Source organism: Cannabis sativa, chromosome 3, assembly GCF_029168945.1.
Source record: "Cannabis sativa cultivar Pink pepper isolate KNU-18-1 chromosome 3, ASM2916894v1, whole genome shotgun sequence".
Lineage (NCBI taxonomy): Eukaryota > Viridiplantae > Streptophyta > Magnoliopsida > Rosales > Cannabaceae > Cannabis > Cannabis sativa.
In genome coordinates, this window is record NC_083603.1 from 43,984,396 (window position 1) to 43,995,009 (window position 10,614).

The window sequence follows — 10,614 nt, forward strand, 5'->3', positions numbered from 1 at the left end:
ACCGTTGTGTCAAATATGATAGATAACACTCATCCCTCGGTGGCCTTATTGGAGGTTTAGGTTCGGATGGATGGCATATTTGGGTGCCCGTATTGGAAGTTGTTCGGGCCACCCTACTCCACCCATCCGAAACCTTCGTCAACGTTTCCTGAATATACATATACCACATACATAAAATTTTTAAGAAACAATTCGTAATAATATAATTTTTAAAAAAATAGACGTAAATAGTGGAGTTATTACCGAAATTTCTAATGAGATGATTGATTGAATTGCTGAAATTCCCTTGATGCACCTACAACAAACGGTTGTAGTGCATACCAATCCTTTTGTTTACACATCTTCACTTCGGTGCAACAACAATACATAATTTACTTTTTTTTTATATATATTATCCCTATACATACGTCTACAGATAGGGAGTGAGTTTTCTAGGAAAGAAAACAATACTAAATTGAGAGGTGAAGGAGTAAGGAGAGGTAGAGGGGTATATATAGTACTTGTGGATGTGATTGTTGAGTGTAGTCTTGTCAAATATCACAAAATAATAATTAATATAACCCTAGGTACGGCTAAAGGTGGTATAACCCCAAGACAAATTTGATTTTGTCAATCCCTTGAAAAACGTAATTTGAACAAACCCAACCCCCTATTAACTTTTCCTTGGAAGACGTAATTCCAACCAACGAAATTATCGATTTTGTTGTGGTTAGAAAAAATTTCTCTTTTATTAATATTATTATTAAAAAACTGAAATAATGAGCTACTCACATATTCTCACTTTAATAATTTTAAAATATATTAATTCAGTGCTTGTACGTTTTCTTTTTTTTTTTTTGCCAATTACTTTTTTATTTATTATTTGTATATGACTCATGACATATATAGTAAAAATATATTTTTTGTAATAATAATAATAAACTTGTCAAACATTCTCTTTTTTTTAAATTTTTTTTAAAAATATTTTAGTCTTTTTTTTTTTTTTTATATATTTTGTTAATAAATAAAGAATATTTAAATTTAAATAAAATTTAATGTATGAAAACAAGTTACTACTTTTAAATTTTTTATATTTGAAATTAGAAAATTAAATAAAAAATAAACTTATTTTTATAAAACTATTTTAATAAGTTACATTTAAAACATTATATGAGTTACATTTAAAAAAAAAAAAAGTAACTTCAGGGTATCTTAAATAATATAATAACATAATATAGCTTAAAAATATAAAAAAGTAACAAAAAAATACTTTTAATATTATTCTTCATTTTATGTTTCTCACATATTAAAATGAGTACATACTGTTACGAATACAATAGTAGTTTGAGAGAACAAGTGAGTGTAGTAATAAAGTCTGGAGAATAGTGACTCTGGTACGCTTCATGATTAAATGAGTACATACTGTGCCACACCGGGCCCGTAAACACCGCAAGTCACATTGTGGGTAGTACGAATGGTTGAGTGTCACTCAGTACAACCCCAGGTCGAACTGGATTCGGTTAGTTCGTTGGGAGAGTAGTGATTCCGGTACCCCAAAGCGAACTTCAGTACATATTGTGTGTCACCGGGCCCGTAAACACCGCAAGTCACATTGTGAGTCGTACGAATGGTTGAGTGTCACTCAGTACAACCCCAGGTCGAACTGGATTCGGTTAGTTCGTTGGGAGAGTAGTGATTCCGGTACCCCAAAGCGAACTGGACCACATATTGTGCCACACCGGGCCCGTAAACACCGCAAGTCACATTGTGGGTAGTACGAATGGTTGAGTGTCACTCAAGATAACCCCTGTGTCGAACTGGATTCGGTTAGTTCGTTGGGAGAGTAGTGATTCCGGTACCCCAAAGCGAACTTGAGTACATATTGTGTGTCACCGGGCCCGTAAACACCGCAAGTCACATTGTGGGTAGTACGAATGGTTGAGTGTCACTCAGTACAACCCCAGGTCGAACTGGATTCGGTTAGTTCGTTGGGAGAGTAGTGATTCCGGTACCCCAAAGCGAACTGGACTACATATTGTGCCACACCGGGCCCGTAAACACCGCAAGTCACATTGTGGGTAGTACGAATGGTTGAGTATCACTCAGTACAACCCCAGGTCGAACTGGATTCGGTTAGTTCGTTGGGAGAGTAGTGATTCCGGTACCCCAAAGCGAACTGGAGTACATATTGTGCCACACCGGGCCCGTAAACACCGCAAGTCACATTGTGGGTAGTACGAATGGTTGAGTGTCACTCAGTACAACCCCAGGTCGAACTGGATTCGGTTAGTTCGTTGGGAGAGTAGTGATTCCGGTACCCCAAAGCGAACTTGAGTACATATTGTGTGTCACCGGGCCCGTAAACACCGCAAGTCACATTGTGGGTAGTACGAATGGTTGAGTGTCACTCAGTACAACCCCGTGTCGAATCGGATTCGGTTAGTTCGTTGGGAGAGTAGTGATTCCGGTACCCCAAAGCGAACTTCAGTACATATTGTGTGTCACCGGGCCCGTAAACACCGCAAGTCACATTGTGAGTCGTACGAATGGTTGAGTGTCACTCAGTACAACCCCGAGTCGAATCGGATTCGGTTAGTTCGTTGGGAGAGTAGTGATTCCGTACCCCAAAGCGAATCGGACTACATATTGTGCCACACGGGCCGTAAACACCGCAAGTCACATTGTGGGTAGTACGAATGGTTGAGTGTCACTCAGTACAACCCCTGTGTCGAATCGGATTCGGTTAGTTCGTTGGGAGAGTAGTGATTCCGTACCCCAAAGCGAACTTCGGTACATATTGTGTGTCACCGGGCCGTAAACACGCAAGTCACATTGTGAGTCGTACGAATGGTTGAGTGTCACTCGGTACAACCCTGTGTCGAACTTGGATTCGGTTAGTTCGTTGGGAGAGTAGTGATTCGGTACCCCAAAGCGAATCGGGACCACATATTGTGCCACACCGGGCCCGTAAACACCGCAAGTCACATTGTGGGTAGTACGAATGGTTGAGTGTCACTCGGTACAACCCTGTGTCGAATCGGATTCGGTTAGTTCGTTGGGAGAGTAGTGATTCCGTACCCCAAAGCGAACTTGAGTACATATTGTGTGTCACCGGCCCGTAAACACCGCAAGTCACATTGTGGGTAGTACGAATGGTTGAGTGTCACTCAGTACAACCCCAGGTCGAATCGGATTCGGTTAGTTCGTTGGGAGAGTAGTGATTCCGTACCCCAAAGCGAACTTCGGTACATATTGTGTGTCACCGGCCCGTAAACACCGCAAGTCACATTGTGAGTCGTACGAATGGTTGAGTGTCACTCGGTACAACCCTGTGTCGAATCGGATTCGGTTAGTTCGTTGGGAGAGTAGTGATTCCGGTACCCCAAAGCGAACTGGACCACATATTGTGCCACACCGGGCCCGTAAACACCGCAAGTCACATTGTGGGTAGTACGAATGGTTGAGTGTCACTCAGTACAACCCCGTGTCGAATCGGATTCGGTTAGTTCGTTGGGAGAGTAGTGATTCCGTACCCCAAAGCGAACTTGAGTACATATTGTGTGTCACCGGGCCCGTAAACACCGCAAGTCACATTGTGGGTAGTACGAATGGTTGAGTGTCACTCGGTACAACCCTGTGTCGAATCGGATTCGGTTAGTTCGTTGGGAGAGTAGTGATTCCGTACCCCAAAGCGAATCGGACTACATATTGTGCCACACCGGCCCGTAAACACGCAAGTCACATTGTGGGTAGTACGAATGGTTGAGTGTCACTCGGTACAACCCCGGGTCGAATCGGATTCGGTTAGTTCGTTGGGAGAGTAGTGATTCCGGTACCCCAAAGCGAACTGGAGTACATATTGTGCCACACCGGCCCGTAAACACGCAAGTCACATTGTGGGTAGTACGAATGGTTGAGTGTCACTCGGTACAACCCTGTGTCGAACCGGGATTCGGTTAGTTCGTTGGGAGAGTAGTGATTCCGGTACCCCAAAGCGAACTTGAGTACATATTGTGTGTCACCGGGCCCGTAAACACCGCAAGTCACATTGTGGGTAGTACGAATGGTTGAGTGTCACTCGCATAACCCTGTGTCGAACCGGATTCGGTTAGTTCGTTGGGAGAGTAGTGATTCCGTACCCCAAAGCGAACTTCAGTACATATTGTGTGTCACCGGGCCCGTAAACACCGCAAGTCACATTGTGTGTCGTACGAATGGTTGAGTGTCACTCGGTACAACCCTGTGTCGAACTGGATTCGGTTAGTTCGTTGGGAGAGTAGTGATTCCGGTACCCCAATGCGAACTGGACTACATATTGTGCCACACCGGGCCCGTAAACACCGCAAGTCACATTGTGGGTAGTACGAATGGTTGAGTGTCACTCAGTACAACCCCAGGTCGAACTGGATTCGGTTAGTTCGTTGGGAGAGTAGTGATTCCGGTACCCCAAAGCGAACTTCGGTACATATTGTGTGTCACCGGGCCGTAAACACCGCAAGTCACATTGTGAGTCGTACGAATGGTTGAGTGTCACTCGGTACAACCCCGTGTCGAACCGGATTCGGTTAGTTCGTTGGGAGAGTAGTGATTCCGTACCCCAAAGCGTGGACCACATATTGTGCCACACCGGGCCGTAAACACGCAAGTCACATTGTGGGTAGTACGAATGGTTGAGTGTCACTCGGTACAACCCTGTGTCGAATCGGATTCGGTTAGTTCGTTGGGAGAGTAGTGATTCCGGTACCCCAAAGCGAACTTGAGTACATATTGTGTGTCACCGGGCCCGTAAACACCGCAAGTCACATTGTGGGTAGTACGAATGGTTGAGTGTCACTCAGTACAACCCTGTGTCGAACCGGATTCGGTTAGTTCGTTGGGAGAGTAGTGATTCCGGTACCCCAAAGCGAACTGGACTACATATTGTGCCACACCGGGCCCGTAAACACCGCAAGTCACATTGTGGGTAGTACGAATGGTTGAGTGTCACTCAGTACAACCCTGTGTCGAATCGGATTCGGTTAGTTCGTTGGGAGAGTAGTGATTCCGTACCCCAAAGCGAACGGGTACATATTGTGCCACACGGGCCCGTAAACACCGCAAGTCACATTGTGGGTAGTACGAATGGTTGAGTGTCACTCAGTACAACCCCAGGTCGAACTGGATTCGGTTAGTTCGTTGGGAGAGTAGTGATTCCGGTACCCCAAAGCGAACTTGAGTACATATTGTGTGTCACCGGGCCCGTAAACACCGCAAGTCACATTGTGGGTAGTACGAATGGTTGAGTGTCACTCAGTACAACCCTGTGTCGAATCGGATTCGGTTAGTTCGTTGGGAGAGTAGTGATTCCGTACCCCAAAGCGAACTTCGGTACATATTGTGTGTCACCGGCCCGTAAACACCGCAAGTCACATTGTGAGTCGTACGAATGGTTGAGTGTCACTCAGTACAACCCCAGGTCGAACTGGATTCGGTTAGTTCGTTGGGAGAGTAGTGATTCCTGTACCCCAAAGCGAACTGGACTACATATTGTGCCACACCGGGCCCGTAAACACCGCAAGTCACATTGTGGGTAGTACGAATGGTTGAGTGTCACTCAGTACAACCCCAGGTCGAACTGGATTCGGTTAGTTCGTTGGGAGAGTAGTGATTCCGGTACCCCAAAGCGAACTTCAGTACATATTGTGTGTCACCGGGCCCGTAAACACCGCAAGTCACATTGTGAGTCGTACGAATGGTTGAGTGTCACTCAGTACAACCCCAGGTCGAACTGGATTCGGTTAGTTCGTTGGGAGAGTAGTGATTCCGGTACCCCAAAGCGAACTGGACCACATATTGTGCCACACCGGGCCCGTAAACACCGCAAGTCACATTGTGGGTAGTACGAATGGTTGAGTGTCACTCAGTACAACCCCAGGTCGTTGGGAGAGTAGTGATTCCGGTACCCCAAAGCGAACTTCATTCGGTGTTTTTTGGTTAAGGTGACACACAGTATGTAGTCAAGTTAGCTTTGGTGTACCGGAGTCACTATCCTCCTAAAAAACTCACTGAATCTAGTTCGAGTTAGGGTTGTACGACGCGACAGTCAACCATTCGTAGTACTGACGTTGTCACTCGCGGTGTTTACATGCGCGGTGACACAGTATGTGGCGAAGTTTGCTGTTGGGTACCGGAGTCACTCCTCTTCTAACGAACTCACCGAATCAAGTTTGACCTAGGGTTGTACAGAGTGACACCGATGCAGTATGGGAGAAGTCGCACTATGAATTTAGGTTGTTTGGGCTGAGTGTGTACTCAGTTCATCATGAAGCGTACCGGATTCACTATTCTCCTGATTTTATTACTAGAGTCACTTCTTGTCTTAAACTACTATTGTATTCATAACATTAAACAGTTTTGTTATTAAATATCTATATTTATATAGTATTCAAAAAATTATTGTAATCTTGATTCCAACGATTGATACGTTAATGTAATCTTACAAAAATTATTGCAATATTTACTCCAACGAATAATATTTTAATGAAATATTAAAATCGTATTTAAATAAATATTGAGTTTTCATTATTAGTAAACATCCTAATTTAATTTCTTATTCATTTGGCCACACATGTTTATTTGGACATAATATTAGGATATTTGTTGCTACATGTGATAACAATGGGAGCAACATTTACCTTATTCAAATACATAATTTTTGTTTAGCACAGTGAACCAATTCAATGTTGTCACCGAGCATGCATATTGGTTCCAATTACGTCTTCCAAGGAAAAGTTAGTAGGGGGTTGGGTTTGTTGATACTACGTTTTTCAAGGGATTGAAAAAGTCAAGTAAATAGCTTTAGGTTATTTGTAGCCGTACCTAGGGTTATGTTATTAATTATTATTTTTAAATTTTTGTCAAGACTACACTGAACAATCACATCCACAAGTACTATATATACCCCTCTACCTCTCCTTACTCCTTCACAATTTCGTATTGTTTTCTATCCTAGAGAACTCACTCCCTATATGTAGACGTGTGTATAATATATTAAAAAAATAAATTATGTATTGTTGTTGCACCAAAGTGAAGATGTGTAAACAGAAGGATTGGTATGCACTGCAACCGTGTGTTGTAGGTGCATCAAGGGAATTTCAGCAATTCAATAAATCATCTCATAACAAATTTTGGTAATAACTCAACTCTTTATGTCTATTTATTTCAATATTATATTATTACAAATTGTTTCTTAAAAATTTTATGTATGTGGTACATGTGTATTCAGGAAATGTTGACGAAGGTTTGGGATGGGTGGACTAGGGTGGCGGGAACTACTTCCAAAACGGCCACCCAAATATGTCATCCTACCGAACCTTAACCTCCCGAGTGGACAAGGCGACCGAGGAATGAGTGTTATAATATTTGACACAACGGTGCGCCAGACTCTTGAAGAAAAGATATGCGGGAGGCGAATGTCAGCGTTTTTTACAGTCTTAGGTCAAATTGCTTCCTCATGTACAACCTACTGATTTGACCGTATATGGATTGATGGGAAAATATTATTAAAATGCTTATTATTTTAAAATACAAAAAAGGTCTTCCTCATTTATTTAAAATCGTTTTTTATGGTTTTGAAGGATTTGTTGTTTACTTTAAGTGTTGAAATTATTATTTTATTGTAAAAACGTACTTGGCTGAGTTTTACATAGTTATATGTCACATCATATGTACTGTAGGAGATTCTATTAACATAAGACAAAAATTAAGTTTCATTGATATTAACCTTGATCAAAATTCAAAATGTATATTTAAATGACACACATTATTTTCATTCATATTGACTTCAAAGGTTTGTATATTTAAATAAGTATTTTTTATTTTATTAAAGAAGGTAATACATCCTACACATGTCAACTGATTATTGGAAATTAGAATTCCAATAAAAACTAATAACAACTTTTTCTCTCACAAATTGTACTAATTTCTTACACGTACAAACTGAACCAAACCATAACAAAATTTGGACATAACATAAAATTAAAATATAAGAAAGTTCATACAATTCCATTAAACCAAACTAAACCTAAATTTGTATATGTGGTTTATTCATGTGGGGAGAAATATTTATGTGTTGTACTTTTAAGCATTCATAGAGTTAACATAAAATATTATTTTAATTTGATTGGACTGCTTGTGATTGATTGACACTACTTTTTTGTATATAAGTATAGTGCACCAAAGACTTTGAAGCAAATATTTGAGAGGAAGCACGAAATATGCTCCCCAATTTTAATATACTTTCTAACGTTTTCAAAGAAATTCGGTTTCCCCCCTAAATTTATTTTCACAACCTATTTCCACCATAAGGTCAACGGAAACACTCCTTTTCAAGCCTCACTAACACCCTAATTTGGTTTGTTAAAAAAAAAAACATGGTGGTCGTGTTGGAGAGGACCCTACGGGTTCGAGAGGGATTTCCCTTCATGGAAAAATTCACTTGGGGACACCCCCATTGCCATCTTTGTGGTGATCTAGCTTATGTTTGGACTTCTAGCAAGAGAGCAAATCCGGTCGTCGCTTCTTTGGATGTCCGCACTATGTAAGACTTCGAACGCCTTAATAATATTTTAAACTAGGCTTTGTAAATATGGTGATGTACTTATTTTAAATTCAGGAGAACAACGAAAGTCGAGGATGTGATTACTTTTGTTGGATCGATCAAGCTCATCCTAAAAACACCGAGACACTACTCTCGGTTTGCGAAACCAAGTAAGGAGTTTGGAGAAAGAGAAGATGCACCATGAAAACATTATTAAAAAATTATATTTCATTATATTTATTTGCCTCTTCATCATTTGCCAACTTTTATTTCGTTAGAGATATTGTATGTGGTATGATGTTTATTTTATGTTTTTTAAGGACGTAATTCGAAGGAAAGGTAGGCATTTAAGTTGGTTCTATTAAAAATTTCTTAATTACTATTTCGTCATTGATTGTGAATGTCAATATGTGCGTAGTACAGTAATTAATCTAGTGTGAAATACTAGGATTTAAAGATAAATATCGGTAATTTTCACAATATAATCCAAAAAGTGTCATAATAACTTAGTCAATATTGTTGTGTTTCACTAATTTGCATTTTAAAAATACTTCAACTTTTTTTTCAAAGTTTAATGTTTAATAGATTGCTACCATTTTCAAACGTTGATGTTCAATACATTGCATTTTTGAAAAACACTAACCTTTATTTATTTTGGTAGCTTTTAATTGCATTATTTAGAAATGGTGAAATTCAGAGTTATTATGTCTCATTCGTACAATTACTTTAACTATGTGTTTAATGTTGAATAGATTGGTACCATTGTTTTTAATTTTTAATATGTTGGAGGTATCCATATAATTGTTGTAAAGGTTGATGTTCAATACACTGCATTTTTGGAAAACGAGTTTTTTATAGCCTTTAATTACATTATTTAGAAGTGGTAAAATTGTTACAAACGAAATTGTGTGACGAGTTATTATTTCTCATAAGCTGTCTTGTACTTACTCTTTTTGATCCAAATTTATGTCCAAGGCCGAAATTAATGCCTTCGTTGTTGATTGTAGGTATTTTTATTATTTTGGACATAATTGGAGTAAAATTGGTCAATTTCATTTTGAAAATAATGTACTTCACTATCCAAAACCTAATAGTACGGCAAAATATAACAACGGTAATAATATTCACAATAATAATGGGAAAGTACATAAGTATAAGTATTATTATTATTTTGGCTATGGACATCATTGGACTAAAACGAGATAGTGCGAAAAGGAATGTAAAATTGGTTAGTTTCATTTTCGGTAATAATGTACTTCACATATTGTTATGGTAAAAAAAATCCAAAACCTAATAGTAATGGCAAAGTATAACAACCGAAATAATATTCACAATAATAGTAATAATGACCATACAATAATAATAATCAGTTCCACTAAATTCTAAAAACTACCACAAGTCTTACCCTATAGTAAATTATAAAATCACCAACATTAGTGCAATTCCAAATCACTAACGGTAGTATGATGCAAGTATATAACATGACCGACTAAATATAATTTACGACCTAAAACCTAACTTTTGTAACCATTGTCTTGAACATAGTAAATATATAAATAAAGTAACTTTTCTAACCATTGTAATATACTACTTGTTACTTATGGCCGGCCTTTTAGAATGACGTGTTTTCGGGGACTTGCTCTTGCCGGTCCACATGTTTTCGGACACAGCCTTCGCCGTGCCGAATCGGGGTCTGAGGAGACCTTGATGGACTACGTAATGCTATAGTTGTAGATGTTGATGGAAGAACTTTGGTTTTGCTCAATCCAAATTGTCTTAACTCCCTCCATCACGGCATGTTTAGCCTTGTTACTCTCGTGGGTGACAATTTTCCCAACACAATCCGATCTCGCTTCAATAGGATCAAACTGCAGTGTACATTAGGAAACCAATTCAGTAATACACATGACAACCAAATCCATAGAAACAAATCCATCAAAAAATAGATTGACAACTCAATTTTCACAATATAAACGAGTTAGTTAACGGGATGAAAACTTAAACTAAAGAAATCAACATTACATTACCTCTTCCAATATTTCATTTTCCTCGAACGG